The sequence below is a fragment of the Bemisia tabaci genome, chromosome 3 (genome assembly GCF_918797505.1).
Source record: "Bemisia tabaci chromosome 3, PGI_BMITA_v3".
Taxonomy (NCBI): Eukaryota; Metazoa; Arthropoda; class Insecta; order Hemiptera; family Aleyrodidae; genus Bemisia; species Bemisia tabaci.
This window is the reverse complement of record NC_092795.1, coordinates 5,730,427-5,755,338: the sequence shown is the minus strand read 5'-3', so window position 1 is coordinate 5,755,338 and position 24,912 is coordinate 5,730,427. Positions and strand designations below refer to the sequence as shown.

Genomic DNA, 24,912 nt, shown 5'->3' with positions numbered 1-24,912 from the left:
TACCCTTTTCGAATCTTTGCTGAATCTGAGACATAGCCCTGAAACCTGGAGAGTGTCTCAATTATGCACCACTTTAGCTGAAGTTGGTGGATACGCGTCACATGTTCTGTTGACACAATGGACGGGGCGCTTAATTAAAGGAGATGTCGACGGAAGTTGAAGAGTTGGCGAATTTTCTCCGACGGTCTGTCAATAGGGAAAACTCGAAACAAAAAACGAGCGGAAAAAAAGGGGAAAGGAGCGGAAATGAGGGGGGCCGATCGCGGGAGGGGGTGGGTCACCCCGGGCCTTGTTTGAAAAATTAATTATGCTTGTGACAAGGGACTTAATGTTGACGAGGTTTGACCTGAGGCGTTGTAATTAAAATTAAGTGTCCCCGTCCGATTCCAGGTTGCCAGGTAAGCGTCTTGAAAATTTCTCGGAAAAATTCAGCGGGAGTCCTTCAAAATTTTCTCGTACTTTCTACACCGAAAAAAAAAAGTGATGCTGATTTAACATTCTGGATGTAAGAAAGTGTGCAAGAATTCACAAATTGCTGAATTTACTGCTACATCTGTTACTTTAGCAATGTCAAGATGTAAAAATAACTGCTGAGGCGGTTAGTTAGCCTGCGTTTTGAGAGTTCTCCACACTTTTTTACTTCCAGAATGTTGAATCAGCATCATTCTTTTCCGGTGTATTTTTCTAAGAAAAGACTTGTTGCGAAGATAACGCATTAAATTGTTTGATCATTTATTAATGAATGGTTGAAGAAAATTCGAATAATGATTCAAGGCACATTTTGGTTGGTTTTTATTATATTTTAACAATATTTTCAAAGGGTGCACTCATACGCCTTGTCCTCCAAGCCCTTCTACTGGCCTTAAAGATCGACAAAAATCTCTGTTGATTAAACGATTGTAGATTCTGCGGATTCTCTGGGTGTTATTTAAGTTTAAAATGTCAGTAGTTAAATTTGTCTTCGAATCCATGACCGGCGAAGAGATGACAAGACACGGATTGATTAAGCTTGGCAACTCCTGACAGCCACAAGCACTAACTCATCGTCAGCCGGGTTTATACTCTTTAACTTTTTCGGCTTTTAACGGGCAGATTTCCTTCTCAGGCTAAAGTAGCTACAAGATCATCTTTTTCCGCCCCCACCTGCCACCCAGTGCCCTGACATTTCCCGCGCCCCTCCACAATAATTTATGATGATATTCCCATCCTTTTCTGAGATTAGCGAGTCCGGGCAATTCGCTAATTAGTCAAGTGGGAGTCGCAGAGGGAACTAGGGAAGGTCAGTTTGACATTTCGTCTGCCGCTTGACTTCTGTGATCGTCGCCAAGTAGATGTATCATCACGTTTTCTTAGGAAGGCTCGGAAGTGAGTAGGAAGGGTTGAAAGTTAGAAGGGAGGGTTGGAAGTGAGTAAAATTTGTAATGATCCGCCGCCTCCTCAAAAAAATTAACTGAGCTGTTCGAGTGCTTGAACATGTGGTAAAGGGAAATATTTTGACAAGCAGAAGAAGGATGCACGTATTGAAAACTGTGCACAAATGCAAAAGAAGCGATTCTTGGTGAAATGATGTAAGACCGTTGCAAAGTTTATAGTTTCTGAACGAACTTTAATTTTGTATCGATCGGAAATAGAACAAAATCCTTAGAGGGGAAATGAAACAAAATCTTTTTAAATAAGGAACCAATCTTTTCAGTTCGTGTTAGAAGTAATGGAGTGAACTCGAGTCCCCTTTGATGAGCCACAAAAAGTGGCTTCATATTAAAAAAATGTGTCTTATTTGCTTTTTAAGTCGAGCCCTTTTTAAATTTGAAGAAAATCAGATTTGATGCATCAGTGAAAATTGTAAAATTATAGGTAGTTATTGTTACGTGTTTTTCTGAGGAATGATACTGATGGCGTCCACAAATAAAATAGCGAAAATCCCTGACTGAGCGACTTCAAACTAATTATTAGCGAGATTTTCAACAAAACTGAAAAGTATCAAAACGATTAAATACATTTTACAACTTATTTTTTCATCAAGTTAAATTTTGTTTATATTTTCAGTATATTGGATGAGTGTGTTGCATATTCAAAATTTGGAGGCATTTTCGCTTCACAAAGACAAAACTGAGTTGACTGCAGCGCCTTGATGCAGTTATTCGTGTTCCACGAATGAGCGTGTTGCGTTTTCAAAATTGAAGGCGTTTCGTTTTTCTCGCGTGCGGCTATTGTCGTTGGTTGTAGCACCCGAATAACGGAGTGTCTACGTAGAGAAACTAGTTATTGCATCTCAATCCTTTTCCTACGTAAGGAAGTGCCACTCTCTATTATTGGTTAACGCATTCCAGGCTTTAAGTTCTGTGTCTATCGCTTTGTCTATCAATTTCAACAATCAGCCTGCAGAGTGGAAATCTTGGGCGTGATGAGCAGCCGACCGATATAAAGGTGCGCATGGAGTCAAATATCATGGACGTAATGCCACATGGATTGCATTTTGCGAAAAGGAACCAAAAGCATTCTAATGGTGCGAAGATGAAGATTTTGCACACATAAATTTTATTGCTTCATCTGAGAGTGCCTGATAAGCTAATTTTGCATTTTTTTTCATAGTTTTTTTCTGACGTGGGAAATTGTAGAAAAATTGATTAAAAAGTTAGATAATTTGCCGCCTTTAGACGTCATCTGGCGGCATTTTCCACTTAAACACATGTATTTTATCAGATTAGGTAATTTTATCATATTTTCTCCAATAAATGTCCAATTTAAAGACCAAGGATATCTCCGTACTCCGTTTTCCTAGTAATATCATTTTAAACACGAAATTCACAAAATTTCAGACACCTGAAAATACTCTATTGTGCAATTTTTTTTACCAAGCAAATATAAACTGATCATTTAAAAATTGTTTATCTATACTCTCAATAAACTATACATTGAAGACGAAAATTACCCCTACAAATTTAATTTGTTTTATTTCGACGGTGTAAGTCGGCAATCACATAACTCGTTTGCGGTGTTTGAAAATTTCCGCCTCTATGTTATTTTTTAGAGGGTAACAAATTGACATCATTCCTTCAAGTTTTTGCAGAATTTTCTTCACACAGAGAAGATAAATCACCGCAGTTTTAAAGAATTGCCGTTGAGTGGTTTACAGTATAACAGGAAGTCTGCGACGTCGCAAACCGAGTTATGTGATTGCCGACTTACACCGTCGATTTGTTGTTTCTTGTGTTGTTCAGTAATTCTATTACAAATAAGTATAAAGTAAGTAGTAAAGTAAGTAAGTAGTAAGTTGTATAAGTAGCACAATCCTAGCATCATTGGGATGCTCTCAGTTCCTTTTTGCGAATTGCGATTCATATTATCCTCCGAGTACTCTCTCTTATTTTGCAAGCCAGGTTGAGGCGTGGGCGAAGAAAAGGGATTTCGCGGGGCGGGCGGCAACGCGGACAAAAATTGCGAGTAAACACGGACTTTCTAAGGCGGGACAGGGAACTTTCATCGGGTCGACGGCGACGCGACGTCACAGACCGTTATCCGCGATTAAGGAGGATAAGAGCCACTGTGACTGTCCACTTATTCCTCGTGCGCTACCGGTCACGGGACCATTCGCCGGATGGAGGAAACCCTCCCAGTGGTAATTAACCCGAGCAACAGTTAACGTCACTTTCCGCCAATCCCGTGCCTAGCAAATCACTCCCTCCTCTCCCGGCCTGCAAGAAAAAATCCTGCAGCAAAAAAGGGCAGTGTACCACCGCCGTGCGAAGGAGAAACGCCGTATGAACTTTCGAGGGTTGCCAAATTTCCTTCCATAAAATGTTCATTTTTTATAAAAGCTATGAATATTTTTCCTTGAAATTTTCAGGAACGATAAGTGAAATTGCGAACAAGATTATCTACAAAATTGGAAGGAAAATATTAATAAGTTTATCAGGAAATTTGTGTTTTATTAAAGAAAATTTGGCAACGCCCGACGGTTCATACGGCGTCTTTCCTTAGATAAAACACGAATTTCCTGCTAAACTGATGAATATTTTCCCTCCAATTTTTCAGATAATTTTATTCCCAATTTCACCTAGAGTCGAAAATTTCAAGGAAAAATATTCACAACTTCTTCAAAAAAAAAAAGATTTTATCGAAGAAAATTTGGCAACTGTCGAATGTCCATAAAGCGTTTTTCCTTAGCACGGCAGACCACTACTCTGATCAAAATATTTGTATGGATCGTATTCGATGGTGGTTCCATGTGTCGTTTGGCTCAAACAAATAGAACAAAACCCCAAACAGGATATAGGATTTAATTCGAAAAAGCTGAAAATGAGAAAATTCCTAACAATTTCACTTCTCATTGTCATTTTTTCTCAAAATAATTAAAAATGTATCACAAAAAACCCGTCCCCTCAGATTGATTTTTGAAGCTACGTTTACATGTTGAACCAATCGGTATTGATAACACCGAAATTAATATAATAAAAATATAATTGATCATATGAAAAACTATAATAAAAAAATTCAATTTTTTGTCTAGCTTGTATTCTAGCTTTAGAAGTCCAATCCGTGATATAGAATAAAACAAACTACTGAGCTTCTAAATAGGGACAATATAGTGGAAATCGGAGGTTATCGCACCAAGTGATTCAATTGTCATCGATTAATAATAATCACCAACACTGTTAGAGTCGCCATCGGCTTGTTCAATGGCGCTTAATATAGTTACAAAACTTTGTACACATCCAAGTGGAAGACTCGTAATTGCCCATAGGTTACCGCATTGTACGTCTAGTGGGAGAAACCAATCAACGACTCTTCTATGCTACTAATTTAAGCAGAGCCCGCACTAATTAGCAAATCACTTTGCTCTGTAGACTGTGTTTATTTACTCCCCTGCTTCCGGCTTCCCGATTACAGGCGTTGGCAGGAGGCGCGCTCTTGCATAATAGTGCAATAAATCGCGTTTCTGGGCAATGATAACTCTTCCATTGTTATGAGATTTGTCAAAAATAAAGAAACACGATCAGTGCTTTTTTAAATATATCGACGGTGTATGTCGGCAGTCACATAACTTGGTTTGCGACTTCGCAACCTTCCTATCATACTTCATTTTTTAAACGGAAAACTACTCAACGGCAATTCTTTAAAACTGCCGTGATTTTTCTTCCCTGTGCGGAGAAAATTTGCAAAAACTTCAAGGAATGATGACAATTTGTTCTCCTTTAAAAAAATGACATAGAGGCGGAGATTTTCAGACGCAACAAACGAGTTATGTGATTGCCGACTTACACCGTCGATATAGGTGATCGTCCATGGACAAAGAGGACAGTCTAAGAGAGCAACGCTTCAGTAGAGCGATTTTTGTCACAATGGGTCAAACTGTTGGATTTTGAGCTTTTTACGGAATACTCTATGTGACAATAGACGTAGTAACGTTGCGTTATAATCTGATGATTCAGTGATCTCCGCTCTGTCGAAAATCTCCGTGTTTACGGTTATTTTACATTACCCGCATCCACCTATACTGCCGTGCTAAGGATGAACAACGTATGAACATTCGAGGGTTGCCAACCTTCCTTCGATAAAATGTCTATTTTTGAGAAAAGTTATGAATATTTTTCCTTGAAATTTTCAGGAACCTTAGAACAAAATACGAACAAAAGTCTCTGAAAATTTGAAAGAAAAATTTTCATTAGTTTGCCAAGAAATTCGTGTTTTATTAATAGAAATTTGGCAACGCCTGAAGGTTCATACGGCGTTTTTCCTTAGTACGGCAGTATAACACTGGGGGTCGTTGCTTTCTGAACGAAAGAACGTATGTTCATTTCAACGATGTAAAATTTCCACTTGCATATCGTGTTTTTTGCTGCTGTGTTTGACTGTTAGCCTATCAAAGATCAGCGGTCTGACGCGAGCTTCAAAGGTAATCGATTTGTCCGAGACACATCATGAATCAGATCTTGAAATTGTCAAGGAATTTCGTGCGAAGTCGTTGAGAAATTAAAGACTTTGTGCCACTTTGAGAGCTCTATTTTGATCGTGTGATGCGGGCTTATGAACAGAAGTTTTTCTTCCCTGTGCAAGACATTTCCACGATGAAACTACCAGACCACGTATTTCGGTTTGCGACGTCATAGACTTCCTGTCATGCTTTATTTTTTAAGTGGAAAACTACTCAACGTCAATTCTTGAAAACTTTCGCGTTTTTTCCTTTTCATGTGAAGAAAATTTCTGACTTCCCATGTGCTCATCGGATTAATTTCCACCATTTTCCAATTGTCATTCGGTGATAGTTTCCATATACCGACGCATGAATCGAGTCAATCGGAAAGGTCGGACAAGATTTTGAAACTTTAAACGCTTATAACTCCATATATACAAAACTGTGAGGTTCTAAAAGTGGTTTCATTGGTTTTCTCGTAAAATTTTATTCTTAAAGCACCCCTTGGTATTCAAAATGTGACGAAACAAACATCAAAATTTGGAGTTTTAGTCAAACATTTTATGTCCGACCTCTCCAATTGACTCGATCCACTTGTGCGACGGTGAAACATTGCAGACTTCCCGCCATACTTCATCTGTTTATTGGAAAACTACTCATTGTCAATTGGAAGTACTTATGCTAAAAGGAACTACGTTCAAGCGGAAAGATGGCGTGTGCTCGTTCAAGCTGCATTAGAATCAATGTAAAAGTGGATATAGGCCCTTTTGGGAAAATGAAAAAAGGGATTTGACATCAAGTCAAAAGGAACTGAGCGCTGACTTGTGAGCCGTGGACATATGTCAAGAGAATTGTGGACAGGGCTCATGAGTTAATCGCCGCGACGACAAGCTCGTCACCGTTTTGCGTCTCGATCGTCACAGCTGATGTCACTGGCGCTTTAATATCCCCATTCATTCTCATAGCCCGACCACTAACGATCACACCCCATATTTCCACTTGCACATAGTTCCATTCAGCATAAATACGACCGATTCTGGAAATCTTCCGCGTTTTTTCCTTTTATGCGAAGAAAACTCTGTAAAAATTTCAAGAAATGATGTTGATTTATGCTTCTTTGAACAAATAAAATGGGAGCGGAGATTTTTAAACACCGCACTGAAAGAAAAATATCGGTGTATTTACTAAGAAAAGGGTAAAATTACCAAGAATCCAGGGTTCTATTTGATCCCAGTTTTTGTTTGGTAAAATTACCATTTATGGAATTGGTAATTTTCCGAGAAGACTCGGTAAAATGATTGAACTTTCTCGGTAATTTTACTGGACCTTGGTAAAATCGCCAATATTTTTTATCGACTGTGGTAGAATTACCGAGATAAAATGGCAAAGTTACCGGGAATTGATTACCAATAAAAATGGTGTTCTTACCTGAAAAAACAGTAAAAATACCGGTTTTTGGGTAAGCTCACCAGTCTGTCTTGATAAAATTACCAATAATTGGTAAAAAAATTGAAATGGTAAAGGTACCAACGGACCTTGGTAAAAACGCGAAGAATTCTTTTTTCAGTGCGGAAACTAGATACATGGTCTGGTAGTTTGACCGTGGATTCGATTGCTCGAGTCGCATTTTTGCAACCTCGGAGCGGAATTAGGTTCCCTCGTCTGGAAAACAAGGTTGAGTAAAAGCGAGAAAGCCCGCATGTTTTCCTTACTTTTCAAAAGTGAGCCAGAATCAGAGAGCACATGTTGCGGACGAGGAGCACTGCCAATCGACGGGAGAACCCATCTCCTCCAATTGTTTTCTTCTCGAGACGCTACGCCCGCGGGACGCTCGGTGCTTGACCATCCGTCGTCGGAGTTCAAGTCCTCTGCTCCGCCCGCGCTCGACTTCAGCTCCCCGCGCTGAAACAAAACAAACGACGAGTCAGTCGACTGCGAAAGCGACAAATTGCACTCCAGTCCCTTCCAATTTGCTCCCGAGCTGAAAATTAAGCTATTACTTTCACGGGGACCGATCGCGCTGCTTCATATATCGTCGCTCCTCTCGCCCAACGGCGTATCTGAATTTTCCTGTGAGCCCTCCTCTTCGTGTATTTCCGTGCTTTTGGGGACCCATAAGGAAAAAGAGCTACCTATGCCTTTGAGTCGGAGTAGTGACCATATCCATGGCTTTCGTCGGAAAGTGCGTTGCGCTTATTGCGATGTAGCATCTTCAGGTCTAGTGATTTCTAGACTTTTTGAAATTTATGATGGACCACTTGACAAGGTACGAGTTTAAGCGATCTGATACATGTTTCTTAACCAGAATTTCACGTATAACACGATTAGCGCAAAGAATATTACTGAAACTAACTCCTAACGAAGATATTTACGTTTTTATTTCACATTGGTCACGAGGAATTTGAACTGCCTGCTCACAAGAAACTCAAAGCTCTACGTGAGTCAATTCGTGCACTACAACGTTTTCAGCAAGCTTCTCAATCCAGCAATGTTCATTTCCCACCATGTGTTGTTCAAACTATAAGCAATTTGCTACAGCTGAACCAAAGCGTCAAAATTGAGGTTGCCAGATTTTTATATCGCAGAGACTGTCATGATAACGTTTAGCGCGCGATGTGAATCACGTAGAGGATTGAGTTTTCATGAGCGGGTGGTTTGAATTTACGCATGAAGAATGATAAATTATCTTCGTAAGGAGTTATTATCGGTAATTTTCGTTGTGCGCATCGTGTTCTACGTAAAATTTTGGTTCAGGACCATGTATCAGAATGCTGAAATTCGTACCTTGTTTGGTGGTCCATTCTAAACTTTTTTTTTAATTTTGTTATTAATAGAGATACGATCCAAAATTCATTTCTTAAGAGCACGGTGTAAGAGCCTTAATCATGAGCCGCGCAAAAGCGTCTCCAAAAAAATCCCCTAATAATTCCCCATCTAAAATAAATAAATAAATAAATCGTCCCCTAATGATTTTCCGCGGACGACGGGATCATAGGAATCGACTTTCCCCAATTTAAGATGATTTTAATTATTTTTTTGTTTTGCTTTCGGAATGAACCCTATTGCGGCAGCGAGCCTGACTTCCGGAGACTTCTTATCGATCGTTAAACTTTTCTCATTAAGAATCTTAATCCGGGTATTATAAATTCGCACTTCTGCATTTTTGAGTAATATCTTTGCTGCGTGAATGGAATTTTTTGCTTGGAAATTCTGTGTTGATTTCATTATTATCATTCCATGCACGAATGTAACAGTCGTTTTTTGGTCATTTTGCTGTCCTAAATCATCCCTCTTTTTTGTCGCTTCCGCGAAGAAGTGGGTATACTAAAGTGGGTATTACCAGTGTAGTTATTCCGCTTATTTCATACAAATTATGATCCATTAAATGTTTATGAGAAAATTCTACCGACCACTCTTTTCGTCGTTTCTTGGACGAACGGCGTAACTCCATTCCAACGTTGCAAAACTGACTCGAACAATTCAGTTTTTCACAAAAATGTATACCTGTGCTATTTTTTTCCAACATTTTCCTGATTTTTGCATGATATCAGATGAAAAATCAGCGAAACTTTTAGTTAAAAATTGCCAAGATTCTCTTTTTAACCATGCAATTTGCAAGGAGTTTGGCACCATTGAAATACAGTTACGTTCCTTCGTGGGGAGATCGACGTGTTTTTCCTCCAAATATTTAGCTTTGATTCTGCTTTGGAATTATTGACCATTCAACGAGTAGACAAACTCAGTAGAAAAGCAACAATTTCACATTGAAATAAGTTTCATTTTAACAAAACTCAGTAGAAAATGAGAGGAGATAGCGATTTGACTGCCGTAGTACATCCCCTCCATCATTTTCCCGCCATTCCGGCTCGTTTGAAATTCCCTCGAGTCTTTGGACTTTTTTAAAAGCGGGCGTGTCTGATATTTTGCCTCGAAAACTACCCAATGAATCACCACCCAATCCTTCACCTAGTCACTTCAGAATATTAAATGAAAAATGCACAAGGTTTAGTGACCAATTCAGAATTGCCCATGCGTGAAGCATGCAACTGCAAGATTTTTTCGAAGCACGATAGAAAAGTAGGGAGGTAACTTTAGGAACTTTTCAAACTTTGCAGAAAAGGCTTTTTCCCGATATTTCATGAGCTTGGAAACAATGCTGCCGTGCTAAGGAAGAACGCCGTATGAACATTCGAGAGTTGCCAAATTTCTCTCTATAAAATATGTTTTTTTGACAACATTTATGCATATATTTTCTTAAAATTTTCAGATATTTTAGATTAAATTAAGCACAAAAATATCTGAAAATTTTGGAAAATAATATTCACAATCAGACCAGGTAATTCCGATTTTATCGGTAGAAACTTGGCAACGTCTGAAAGCTCTTACGGCGTTCTTCCTTAGCACGGCAGAATGCTTGTCTGCTGTCCCTTCTACACTAATCGTAAATTCTCGGGGCTTTTTTTGCAGAGGTATAATCGTCCGCGTGACCGAAAGTGGCTCGGCCACATTCTAGGGATGATAATCTTGGAACAACCAGAAATTCCCTTTAAATCTGAAATTAAAATCAAATAACAACCCCGGAAATTACCCCCGTGTTAAATCACACGCAACAAGCAAACCCATGGTGAATGAGCAGCAATCCGAGCATTGACTCGCAGACCGAGATGCCAAATCATGCCGAAATTTTCATATTTTACACTGAATTACACGGGTAAAAATTGTTCTCTCCGTTGTAACGAGGCACCGATGTTTGTGAAGCACGCAAACAGCAAGACGGAAGAGCACGGATAATTCCTGCCGTCAGTAATAATCACAACAAAACTGCCACTCGGTCAGCCCCTTGTGGGACTAATTGCATTACATCGCGATTGCAATTGCATCGGGTGCACGCGAATCTCGAACTGTGATTTACCATCGGTACCGCTCCGCTACCCGCGTCACTAATGTGTAACAGAGAAAGTAAAGAAAATGATTAAGACCCGCGAGGTTTTAGTCTGGAACGACGTTTAATGTGCGGGAAAAATTTCGTTTTTTGATGCACCCAGAGATGGACAGATTGAGTGAAATTGTGCTCATCTATTAAGGGCACAAAGCTTTTTGTCTGGAGAAGTCTCAAAAGATCTTTTCATGAACTTGATTGAAAAGATTTAAGGAAACCCTTGACAGAGCATAATATCAGAATTTAAAGGAAAAATATTCATACATCTCTTTAAAAATAGCAATTTTATCGGAGGAAATTTTGCAACTCCCGAATGTTCATACGGCGTTGTTTCCTTAGCACGGCAGTTTAGTTATCCACTATGTTGGGTCTTTTACGCGAGTCTCTGTAATTTTACCACCCTTCCTTTCTTGCTTGAGAGATTTTTCACCTACGGAACAACTTGTTTTCCTCTTAAGATATGGTTGAAATAGGGCCCGGTTGGTGGTCAGTGAGTCGACGATGCTCGAGAATCGGAACGATATCGATAAAGTTTTGGTGGGTAATGTCAATATCACACTACTTGACGAGTTGTTCAATATCCGGTTGCCACGTGATTAAGTCTGCACCGCCCTTGGCGCCATGCCTACACAGTCTCCATATATATTGGTATCCGTTAGAGCTACGATATCTCAACCCCAAAATCACTTACCTACACTGCCGTGCTAAGAAAAAGCGCTGGATATACATTCGAGAGTTGCCAAATTTCCCTTGATAAAGAATGTATTTTCGACAACATTTATGCATATCATTCCTTGAAAATTCTAGGTATTTTAGGTTAAATTGCGTGCAAAATCGTCTGAAAGACGTAGTATAAACATTCGAAAGTTGCCTGATACTCTTGGATAAAACTGCACGGAGGAAAATGAGATCAACTTAGCTTTAGCCTCCACCGAATATGGTGGAGTATAGGAAAACATGTCGCCTATTACAGAAAAAATGTGCGAGAGTAGAGAAGGAATGTGCGAACTTACAGGAAGAATGTGCGAAAGTACAAGAAGATTGTGCGAAAGTACAAGAAGAATGTGCGAAAGTACAAGAAGAATGTGCGAAAGTACAAGAAGAATGCACCGGGGACAGTCACTGCTAGTGCCCAAGTGCGGATTGGTAGGGTAGGGCAAAATCATCATCCACCGTATGTGCTGAGGTTTAGATTCTGGTGCTCAACGCTTTCTTTTTTTCTCGGTGATGTATTTTAAAGAGAGGTAATGCATATTTTGCCTTGAAATTTTTAGATATTTTAGATTGCATTGAGAACAAAAGTGCCTGAAAAGTTTGCTGAAAAATATTCACAATTTTCCCCGTGAATTCTTTTTTTCGTGAAAGAAATATGGTAACGTCTGAAAGCTCGTGTGCCGTTCCTCCTTGAGACGGCTGCAGGTTAAAACAAAAATGAACGTATTTCTGCCAAAAGAAACTATGTGCATTAGGACGTGAGCCCTGGTATGTATATATATTCTATGGGTCCCAGGGCTCATGTCTTAATGCCCATAGTTCTGTTTGGCAGGAATACGTCCAAATATGAGTTTTAAAAATCGCGATCTGGATGATAAATTCAAGGCTGTTAGAGTCACGAAGGAAACCGTAGACAGTCAATCGACGGTGGAACCACACAAAGAAAAGAACTTCGGTCACATGGACTGAGCTTCACAGTAAAGTTCTCTGTCCAGGTAACCAAAGTTTTACGTCCTTAGAACCAAACCGCAGTTCAGATTACCGACATGGTTCCATGAAAAATACGAGTCTTAGTTTAATTAACAAGAACTTCGGTTACCTGAGCTGAGAATGATATTTGGTCCTCATGACTAAAAACTCTCGTTATCTAGACTAAAAACTCAAGTGCTCTAAATGAATTAAAGTTTTCATCTCTGTCAACAGTGAAATTTATCATTCACCCCGTTAATCACACCGCAATCTCTTTCTTGACCAGATCACATGTTATTTCCTTAATTGGACCTTCCATTTTACGATTTGCACTACTTTCATTACCGAGGTCAAGCTCAGATATAGGTCCGCTATATTTTTTTGAGAGGAGAGAGGTAACTGAAGGGGACAGTATCCGTGACCATCTCAAAAATCAACGTAGAAATACGCCTGCAGTATGCGGGTCGGCACCACGGTGTCAATAATATAGTACTTACAGAATGAGCTAAAAATAAATGCGACACAGCTTGTGATTAATAGACTGTTTTTTACGGTAGGTTGGAATTCCAAACGACGTAATAAGCTCATAGTAATCATAAATCAGGAAATCAGGATAATGGTTAAAGGGGTGCGGAATATTACCGAATTGAACGGGTGAAACAACATGGAGTCTATTTCGCAGTCGAAGCGTATTTTCACTTAAGTAACTCCAAATTTATGTTTTTTTTTTTTTTTTTTTTAAAAAAAAAAATTATGATTGTTGCAAGCTCTCTGACTCGTTGAATTTGCATTTCTTGTCCGAGTTTGTCTGGCAATCTACCCGGCCGATGAGTATGCTTTTTCGTGTTTTACAACTAGCAAAATGTCTTGATGCCTCGCCGTAAATAATAATTTTAATACTTGCTCACTTTATTACTTGAGTAATTTGCTATAGACTACCGGGACGATAGATCGGGATTATTCTGATTGACGAAATTCGGCTGAAAGAGAAAAACGAATCTTTCTTTCTAATATCTCTCGATAGAATCGATGCCAAACGGTACACGTTCATCTGTCTCCGTCGATTATCTGATCGATCTGACACGCTCTTTATCCACCCGTTTGGTGGAAAGACCTTATTTATGCGTGTCTCGAGTGAACATGCCATTTTACGATGATACCACTATTTGACCACGTGGGAGCTCGTATTGCGTACACCGAAATTGAAGGTGAACTAACATGCCGTTAATGTAATTTTTTCCCTTTGAAATAGCTGTTTTATTTTTCCCCATTACATCTTAAACTTTTCGCCCTCCCCTTGCTCTTATCTTCCTCTACTTTCTCATCTGTCCTCCCGTTTTTGGTCTTTTTCTTGGTTTTTTCATCTTCTTCCTCTTCATTCTCTTTCCTTCTTTATTTTCTCTTTTCTTCAAGTTCATCCGCTTCTTTTTATTCCTCTGTTACTCTTTCTTTTTTTCTTTTTTCCTTTTTTTCTTCCTTTTACTGTTTCCATTCTCTTTCTATTATTTTATCCTTCTTTCTCCTTTGTTCTTTTCGCATCTCCTATGTTCTTCCTCTTCATCTTCTTTTGCTCTTCTTTCCATTTGCCTATTCTGCCTTTTAGTTTCTTGTTCGTATTTCTTTTTTCTTCCGTTTTTCGAGCATTCTTCCGTTTTGTTCAATTTTTCCTCTCTTGCTCTTCTTTATTTTCCTTCCTTCCTCTTCCTTCTCGCTTCCTTTATTTTTTTAATGTTTCCTCCCTCTGGAGAACGAAAGTCATACAATTAAAACTCTGAATAAGTTGATGTAATTCTAACAAAAGTTAACATGTCTTTAATAAAGTCACCAACAGAAACCTACGACCGTTATGTGGGGGGTGATACCACTATTCGACCACGTAGGAGCTTGTGTTGCCTACACTCAAAATTGAAGGAAAACTGTCATGACGTTAAATTAACCTCTCCCCGTTTTGTCAAGAGCTCTCATTTGTGTGTGTCCCGAGTGAGCATACCGTTTCACGGTGATACCACTATTCGACCACGTGGGAGCTTATGTTGCCTACACTCAAAATTGAAGGAAAACTGTCATGACGTTAAATTAACCTCTTCCCGTTTCGTAAAACGATCTCATTTGTGTGTGTCCCGAGTGATCATACCGTTTCACGGTGATACCACTATTCGACCACGTGGGAGCTTGTGTTGCCTACACTCAAAATTGAAGGAAAACTGTCATGACGTTAAATTAACCTCTTCCCGTTTCGTAAAACGCTCTCATTTGTGTGTGTCCCGAGTGAGCAGACCGTTTCACGGTGATACCACTATTCGATCACGTGGGAGCTTGTGTTGTCTACACTCAAAATTGAAGGAAAACTGTCATGACGTTAAATTAACCTCTTCCCGTTTTGTAAAACGCTCTCATTTGTGTGTGTCCTGAGTCTGCATACCGTTTCACGGTGATACCACTATTCGGCCAATTGGGAGCTTGTGTTGCCTACACTCAAAATTAAAGGAAATCTGTCATGACGTTAAATTAACCTCTTCCCGTTTTGTAAAACGCTCTCATTTGTGTGTGTCCCGAGTGAGCAGACCGTTTCACGGTGATACCACTATTTGACCACGTGAGAGCTGGCGTCGCCAACACGATAAATTAAAGGCGAACAGATGTAACGTTTCAGGAACCGCCTTCGGTTTGGTGAAATGCAGTTTTTTAAAGCTGTTTTTTGAAAGCGCTCTGAGTGTGCGTGCCATTTAACGATCATACCGCTAATGACCATGTGAGAGCTAACACAGAAAGCTTGCTCAAGAGCTGTCGCTCGTGTTGCCATTACAGAAATTGAAGGCGAAATGACATGGCGTTCATGGATTCTTCTCCCGATCCGATCAAAGTTATTTTTTCAGTATGTCCCGAGTAAGCGCTTAATTTCACGCTGATACCACCATCATCCAGTGGCGGGGCTTGAATGATCGATTATCGATATCTATCCATTTGAAGCTCTGGTAAAGAACCGATTATTAAGGTATTCGTTGCGAACACCCTGTTTATCGATCCTTTGCGGTAGGTTTAAATGGCAGATCCATCATCGATACTTCGCAAATTACGCCACACCACTGACTCCATCCCCTCTTTAATTTTTCTTTCTCTTTCTCTTACCTTCTTTTTTTCTCATTTCTGCTTTTTTTCTTCCTTTATCTCTCTTTAATTTTTTTTCTTCTCTTCATCCTCAGTCTATAATGTTCAGTAATTCAGTTTTTTTATCAATCACCGAAAGGAATATTAACCATCATCTCTTCAAGTACAATCGGTGGAAGCCCTAAGGATTATACGAGATCGCTACCCACATCGAAAAATAAAAATAATTACCAGGTTCTCTTCGATCTGTTTGAGTAGGCCGAAACCGGTTTCAGATTACGATTTGTGAATATCGCGCCCCAGAAAACCTGCAGAAAAGTTCTCAACTCAAAAACAAACCACCGACGCGACGTATGCTCATGAACAAAACAAACTTCCTCTATAGCGGTAACCTACTCAACTGAGTGCTTACAATTATTATCGACTAACGTTTGAATCCTTTGACCGCTGGTAGCGTTCGGTTTTGATTTTCGAAAAGCTTTCAACTTCCAACTGAAACCGCTTGAAACTTGGGACATGGAGTTCAGAACTCCCCGTCCGAACTTTTTGCCAATTTCTGAGCTCCATGGACCTCCTTTACTGAGCTTCGACGGCGCACAGTGACCGATCTATCCTTGTTGCCGGATTGACCTCTCACCGGCGGGAAATTTCTCGCCTACACTGGAAAAAAAAAGATCGGTAGAGTTAACCATTCCTTCACGATGTATTTCTCACAGCGTGAAACAATGGTAAATTTTACCAATCTTCAAGTAAATTTTGCCAGAGGAAGATTACCTGTATCAATATATAGCAACGTTTACCTTTCTTCTGGCAGAATATACTCTAAATTGACGCTGTTTGAAATACAGCGCGAATGAATGGTAAATTCTACCAATCTTTTCTTTTTTTTCAGTGTATCTATTCCGGTAAAAAAGGAAACAAACAAATCAATTTACTCGTTGTATAGGCATTTTTCCGTAGTTAAGGTTTTATAGTATCACCATCGATAGAGGTTGAGCATATAAGAAGGTATATATTTAGGGTAAAGCTCCCAAACCACGTATGTCGGTTTGGGACATTGTAGACTTCTTGTCATACTTTATTTTTTGGATTAAGACCAAATCAATTTCAATTTTTAAAAACTTCCGTGAATTTCCTTCTCTGGTGCGAAGCCAATTTTGAGAAAAATTCAAGAAATGAGTTGATTCGATCTCCTTTCAAAACAACAGGAGCGAAGATTCTTAAACACCGCGAACGAGTTACGTGGTTTGGAGGCTTTAATGGGTTTCAACTAGGACTGTGAAAAGATAATTGGAAATGTTATTGTCTTTTAAATGAAAAATAAAATATTCTTTGATTTTATGGACATATTTTGTGAGGTAATAGTTATTTCTAAATTACATATTTTTTTGTCCCAAATGAGTTGGTTTCTAGAGAAGCACATTAAATTCTTATTTGATGACAATGTCATATTTCTTTGTATGGAAAGACGAACCAATTTGAATCAAAACCAATTTTTCTCGAGTGGAAAATTGTTTTCTTCCTCTTTTTGAAGGAATTTTATTTAAGTATAACGTAACTACAAGTATTTCCTTTTATCTATCTCCATAATTTAAAACTAAACTAATTGCATTAAATTTACAGAGTCTTATTAGATAATGCAATGAATACCTAAAAAAAAGAGGAATTATAAAATTATCTTTCTTCTTTTTTAGAGATGTCAAAAAAAATCGTTTTCTGTAAACATATATGAACATGTACATCAAAGAATTTTTTTATTCAAATTGTTTTTTACATAAAAAAGAAATATGTCTGAATTTCAAAAAATAAAATATTTTTGACCAATTTTTAGTAAATTTTGACCGCGACATCCATCGCTGTAGACAACTGCAAAGTTCTTAAAGTAACAGATAAACGAGGGAGAAATTGGTAGCACTTTCATAGCTTCATTAACCGTTGGAGCGTTCTCTAATATCTGCCCGTGCTTCGTTATTGAAAATAGTTAAAACATCTTGCAATGCTTCAATAGTCACCGGCTCATATCAGAAGACGCTCCGAAAGTTCGGAAAAATAATAATGAATAAAATTAAAATATCCTCTCTCTCTATCTTGTATTCCTGGAACTTTCGGTGTTCTGCTAGCTTCCGTTACGACTTATTTCCCCCGTAGATTTTCTTCATCACACATACAGTCTATTCCCGATAGCCTTGATCCCATTTTCATCGGAACGCACTGAAACTTTCAAAGTTGAAGACTCGGGGATGAGAGGGAATTCAAAACATCCTAACAGACATCGGATGTTCCGAAGGTTGAATCTGGAATTTTCCGATGTGAAGCTAGTAATTCAACTCCCTTCATTTCACTAACTTTATATACAAGAATCTACTCTTAGTTTGTTACAATCTTCGGGACAATAACTGCACAGGACAGTTATTGGCACATATATTTTTTAAACTATATGAAAAAAAGGCTCCTTTGTGCAAAATGTGGTAAAAAAAGGAGAATTAGACTATGTTTTGCGATGAGGAGGCAATATTTTTGGCTAATAATTAATATCACCTACTTGCATGGGGGAAAGAATGTCACATATTATGTTGTTCCCAATAATGAGCCATGAAATAGTGATTCTTTTTGCAAAATACTGTCCAAACTACTATTACTAAGCCGCTGGACACCAGTTGAATGAGTTGCACAATTTAGGCAGCACCTATTGTCGCGTAGTGTGTCTGAGAGTTGGGCGGCTGCAAGATTATGGAATTTCTTGAAAATAGGTGATTTTGAAGTAAAAAAGCTCAAAACTGCTTTATTGGCTAAGAAAAGGGGGGCTTACAGTTGAAGTTATGAGAATGAAGTTTTTCATTTGCATTCAGCATATGAGGCTAAATGGATAGATGACTCACGGTTTCAAACAACTTAAATCTAATAAATTATGGCCGCCAAAGACAATTTCACTTAAAAGATACACATAAAATAAAAATAAAAAAAAAATCACGCAACGATTTTTTTGCGAACATAGTCCGAATGCGCGATCTCTCGTTAAAATTGCGGTCTGAAAGTAAGTAAACAAACGCGGGCCAGAGGATAGGTACAAGGCGGTCAATCCTACTTGTCCCGTCATGAAAGCAGTTAGTGCGATATTAGTCAGTTTCAAACGGAGATGGATTTTTGTTGATTTCGAAAGTCTTTCTTTAGGCCAGAGTTTAATTGGACGGAAGGCGGAAAAGTAAATTTACGCGCTTCCTAAAAAAAAAAAAAAAAAAAAAAAAAAAAAAAAAAAAAAAAAAAAAATCAATTCCTACTTTTTTTACTATTCTTGTGTGAGGCTTGTGAACCAAAACGCAATCCAATTGGCATTGCCGAAACTTGACAACGGCATCCACAACGAACAGGAAATGAATCCTCGGTCCTCTGAAGTCTATATCGCGGATTCGCACCCCATCCCCTACCCAATAGCTCTCACTGCCTGTGTCCGTGTTTCCATCATCACCTCCATTTCTAATCTCTTGTTTTCTCGTGCTTCAGACCGTCCCTCGGTGCATAGAGTAGCCTTTTCGTTGCCTCTTTGGCGTAAAGACGTACATCAATTTCCACGTGAACTCTGTTCTCCCTGCAACTCTATGCTTTCCAGGGCTCATGTGAAAGCGGAGATACGCCCTTACGTCAGAGGAACGACGTTCTCCATAAATTTGGTGATTCCCACGGGAAAAAGTTTCAGGGGCAATCCCCTAAAATTTTCGAAACTATACCAAAATTACCAAACCATAGACATGTACAAGCAACATTTTTGCACATGTTTATACCACACTACCTGACTGCGGACTGATAGTTGAAATTGGTAGACGAAGCTATAGACGAATCAGACATAGGGAGTATGGAGTGAACCTCAGGGCCGGATTAAGGGGGTGGCCACATGGGCCGCGGCCCATGGCGGCAAATTTAGGGGGCGGCAAATTTTGCACTTTTTTTAAATGTAGCCATAAAGAAGAATCGGATTCAGAAAAAAACATTACCAACGAGTAAAGGTGACAAAATCTCTCATTTCCTGAGAGTATATCTCTAATTTTGTCGTCCCTCTGTGGTACAATAGACAGCACCTTTACTTAGTCGAGTTAAGACTAAGAGAGAAACCGAACACGGAATTTGGCCTGGAACGGCAGAGAGCAGTGATGGCGAGAACGTGAGATGAAAAGGAGAAGCCCTCGGCGCGGCGGTCGGCATGTAACACATATTAGCGCCTACAAGACTGCATAAATACTTCACGCATTGCGTCAAAGACAGTGCGTGCAGCAGCGGTCGGCGTGAAACGCATAGCGCCTACAAGACTGCATGAATACTTTACGCATTGCGTCAAACACAGTGCGTGCATCAGCGGTCGGTCCGAAACGCATAGCGCATGTAATAAGACTGTAGGAATACTTCACGCATTGCGCCAAACACAGTGCGGTCAGCGAGGCGCGACAGCGGAAGTTAAAATTATTGAACCACATTTATGTTTGTTCTTTCATAATGTTTTGGTTCATTTCTTATAAAAGGAGGGCCTCGTCCATGCAGAGATAGGTTTACGGAACTTAACTTTCGCGCCAAGTACCGTGAACTTTTGCTAGTAGTATTGACAGGGTTTCCGCAAAAAATGTGACCAACACGAGTAAACGCGTCTTATACGCCTCTCCCCCTCCGGCACGTTCACTTGATGGTTTTTATTGATGTTTCAAAATGAATGAGGAGGGAGCGGCAAAATACAGGCGGCCCATGGGCGGCAAGTAAGTAAATCCGGCCCTGGTGAACCTACTGGTTGAAATGGTTGGTTCTTATGGACTAAGGGAGAAAATGATGGACTAACTATTGGTTCTCTCGTGGGTTGCTGTTATAATTAGTCTTCCGTACAATAAGATCGGTTATCAGCTCGTTGGACATGATAATGTCATGAAAACAAGAGACAAACTCCTAAAATCCGCCTTCGGCCGAGTAGGAAACGCTGGCCAAATTTGGAGCCCTAAATGACCGGCCAAAGCGGCGCACTTAAAAGCTCAGTCAGTAAGACCAGGATGAATAATAGTAATTAGAGATGAGATTCGACGACGACGACTACCGGCCGCGGCACGGTTACTGCCGTTCTAAGGAAAAACCTCGTACACACTTTCCAGAGTTGCCGAATTTCCTCCGTTCAGATGTTAATTTTGGAAGAAGTTACGCGCATTTTTCTATGATATTCTGTGATATTTTAAATTTAAATGCGAGCTAAAATGTCTGAAAAATTGAAAAAGAGTATTCACGAACTTTTCCGATAAATCCGTATTTTTCGAAGAAAATTTGACATTGCCTGAAGGTTCATACGGCGTTATTCCTCAGCACGGCGAGTTACGCCAGTGGCGCGGCCGCGGCGCACAGTGGATCGAGTCAATGGGAGAGGTCGGACAAAATTTGGAAACTTTCAACGCTTATAACACCGTTTATACAAAGCTTTGAGGTTCTAAAAGTGGCTTCATTGGTTTGCTCGTGAAATTTTCTTCCAAGAACACCTCTTGAAATTTGAAATGTGACGAAATACACATCAAAATTTTCAGTTTTAGTCAAGAATTTCATGTGCGACCTCTCTAATTGACTCGATCCACAGTGCGGCGGCAGTCCAATGATTCATAAACTGTTAATTTCGTATCAAAGCGGCTAGTGCCCGCTGCCGGTTGCGGCCAAGGACCTGGACGCCGCGCGCGCAGTTGAAGTGAAATTGAGCGTTATGCAATGGATAACGCATGGACCCGGTCTCACGCAACTCGTTACGAATCTTCGGATTCCTCAGATGCTATACGCTCCTCAAGGTCAATCGTCATTCTGGGCACCTCCGCTCCAGGGAATAGGGGCATCTCAGGCCCTCCGGATGTTTTTCTACACGTTTAAAAATGTCTGTCTGCACGAAGAAAAAAACTTCGTGCACGGGACCTGAAGTTGAGGTCATATGGATCTCTGAAGTTTTCGGATCGCACATCCGATAACTTGAGATCCAGCTGCCAGAGTTCGGGTCAGACATCTGAAGTACTTCGGTATATACCGTTGGGTTCGGGTCAGACATCTGAAGTGCTCCAGTACATACCTAAGCACTTTAGATGTCTGACCCGAACTTCGGCAGTTCAACCTCAAGTTCTCGGATGTGTGATCCGAAAATTTCAGAGGTCCATATGACCTCAACTCCGGGTCCGATGCACGAAGTTTTTTTCTCCGTGTGTATATGTTTACTTTGGGTTACTTTTTTCTGTCAGATCAACCGAAAGGATTTAGCTGTTCGACCCAATTTTTGGTCGAATCGACCGAAACCGCAAGTTAGGTACTCTTAGATATCTAGGGATGAAGAAAGCGTCCTGCTGAACCGATCTGCCGTGCTAGTAAGGAAGAACGCCGTATGAACATTCGAGATTTGTCGAATTTCTCCGGTTAAAACATGTATTTCTGAAGGAAGCTATGCATATTATTAAATCTTGAAATTTTTGAATATTTTAAATTAAATTTAGAACACAATGGAGGATTTGAAGGCGTTTAAAATTTTGTGAATTTCATCTTTAAAATGGTACTGCTAGAAAAACTGAGTACGAGGATATCCTTGGTTCATAAATTGAACAATAATTACTGGAAAAAATATGGCAAGTAACCTAATCTGCTAAAATACGTGTGTTTAAATGGAGAATGCCACCAGATGAAGTCATAGGGCGGCACATTTTCTCACTTTTAAATCTATTTTACTCCAATTTCCCATGTCAGAAAAAAATTATGAGGTATACTACAAAATCAGCTCCTTTGAATCAATCAAATTTTTGTTTGCAAATTCTCCACTGTCTCGAAAATTTGAAGTTGAATAAATACAATTTTCCCTGTTAATTGGTTTTTATTGAAAAAAATTTGGTGACGTCTGAAGGCTCATTCGGCGTTTTTCCTCAGTGCTCTTGTTTTTCTCTATTGACCTATTGATTTTTGGTTCTGCGATCCTGAGACCATTTATAGTAAGCTCAGATAAATTACAGTACTGAAGCATTGACTGATGACACATATTATGTATTTATCGTTAAGACGCACATGCTATACAGACACTTCCAATAAAGGAACCCAAAATCAAATCTGATCTTGAGCTCCATCCGTCATTAAAAAAGTATCACAAGGTTGTGAATGCATATTTTAGCACGGAATGATGGCAAGGTAAATCACTTTTTGACATTTAGTCATACGGGATGCGAATGGAGCGCGACTATGTCTACCGGCTCAGATCCGAGCCTCCACTTGCAATTATATCAGACTCATCAGCAGATTCGACTTGATTGGTGAAACATAGTCTAAAGCAACTTCAAGTCCAAATTATTGATACTGTCTTTCACGGCCTTATTATCAGAAAATGTAAACAAACTATCCAAATTACATAGCTGGCTGAGCATTAATCTAATGTATGTAGAAACATAGCAACTTTTAAGTTGCCTGTATACGTATTGCAGTGATTTCCAGTCGCTGCCCGGGATCTAGAATATTCAATATACAGTAGATAATACCCATAATGATAGGAATTTAATACAGGGCTAGAGTATATGGTAGGGTATCACAAGATTTTTCGGTTTTCGGCTACCTCAAATTGGCGTTCGATGAATGATTGAAAAATTACCTCCTAGCGTCGATTTTTTATCTTAAATTTTTCAAACATCGACGTTACGCACAGCTTTCAGCTTTGTATAACGGAGCTTAGAACTCCCTCTTTTCCCATTGTAACGCAACCGCATCGTAGGTTCTCTCCGCTTCTCCCCTCTCAGCGTCACATATTCAATTAACGGCCCCAAAATAGAAAACAGGACCTTAGTTCGTACCTTGTTTTGTTCATTATTTGAGAAACCCGTTGTTTTGTAGACGAAGAACACTGAAAAAAAAACACATTGGATCTAGAGTCCAGACTCTTGAAAACATTGACAAGAAAAAATACTCTTGATTCAATCGGATTTTTGCTTGAATCAAAACGAAATCCGCTTAAATTAAGATGCTTGGTTCTTGATTAAGGCTAGATTCTGATCGAATCAAGAGTACCCTTTCTTGTCGATGTTTTTAAGAGTCTGGAATGTAGATCCAATGTGTTTTTTTTCCAGTGAACGAAATTAAACTTCAATAATGCATTGATTGAAAATGCATTTTTTCTAGGATATGACTGTGCAGTTTAAGTTACACATTTTGCTGAATTTGACATGCGATCAAGTGGAAAAATTAGTGAATTTTCCGGAGAAAATCCCCCTGCCGTCAATTTTATTGTGAAAATTATAGTTTTTCCATAGTATCAATAAGAGTTTTAGTATAATAGTGACTTATTAAGTATAGTATTTCTATGTAATTGAAATTTTGTTATGTTGAAATATACATAAGTTCTACGTCTGAGAAACGATGAGATTTTCGAAATACTGAAAAGCCAAAGACCAATTAAGTGATAATACTGACCAAGTGCCTTTTTCTCATGTTTGCACCGAGTCATTCTTGAAGCGCAACTAGAATGTCATAGCGATAGGAACAAGCCCCTCAATCCTTCATTCCTTCCTTGAACCCACAATGACCCTCATAGTTTCTGATCTTGACTTTCTTACAGGTCCCATAAAAGGCTGCAGTATCGAAACAGGATAGACAACTTTGGAAAAAAAAATAAAAAAAAATTTAAGAAAAATCCAGGGACCAAGACTTACCAGCACAGAAAATAATCCCGGAGAAATTTCCGCTCAAGGGTAGAAAATGCACTTTATGACACACGTAGAAAACAGCACATTTATTAAACACAAGGATGGATGTAGGGGGTGTAACATTCCGTTTTCACGAATATCCAAAAAGTCCACTGGCACTGTCATCAAGAGTATCAGCGATTGTCGCGACGCAAAACGGATACCTGACGCGGGGCGGCGCGGCGCAAGGAAGCAAAGTTGCAGGACTATGAGGCATGGACGACCGGGCAAGCTTCTTCCTACATCGGCGGACCAAGTCGCGGCATGGGTGAGAGTTGATCTTCACTCCTTCTTCGGTCCGATTACTATTACTGGCCCGCCTCACAATTAGAGGCCGCGGCTCTCTACCGGAGAGTGGACAGAAATGAGCTCCGCTCAGCTCGTTAACCAACTACGTCATTACGGAGATCCAGTCTGACGTCATTCGATTGTTACACTGGAAAAAATGGTATGCTGTTTTAGCACCTAGGATGTCAAAAAATATGTCTCGTGATCCAAAGATGCTGCATTGATTGCCCACGCAGTTGAATATGCATTCATAGGATGTAAAGTTAACTGCCAGGGCA

At 39.5% G+C, this 24,912-nt stretch overlaps 1 protein-coding gene across 1 annotated transcript in view; it reads right to left on the bottom strand.

Moving 5' to 3' along the window:
• Positions 1-24,669, bottom strand: part of LOC109030778 (UDP-glucuronosyltransferase 2C1) — a 48,094-nt gene extending 23,425 nt beyond the window's left edge. Inside the window, exons 1-2 of the mRNA XM_019041909.2 lie at positions 24,314-24,669; positions 7,627-7,816 (exon numbers count right to left, since the gene is read on the bottom strand). The gene's annotated coding sequence lies outside the window, so the exon portion shown is untranslated. The remainder of the gene's footprint in view (positions 1-7,626; positions 7,817-24,313) is intronic.
• Positions 24,670-24,912: the final 243 nt, after the last annotated feature.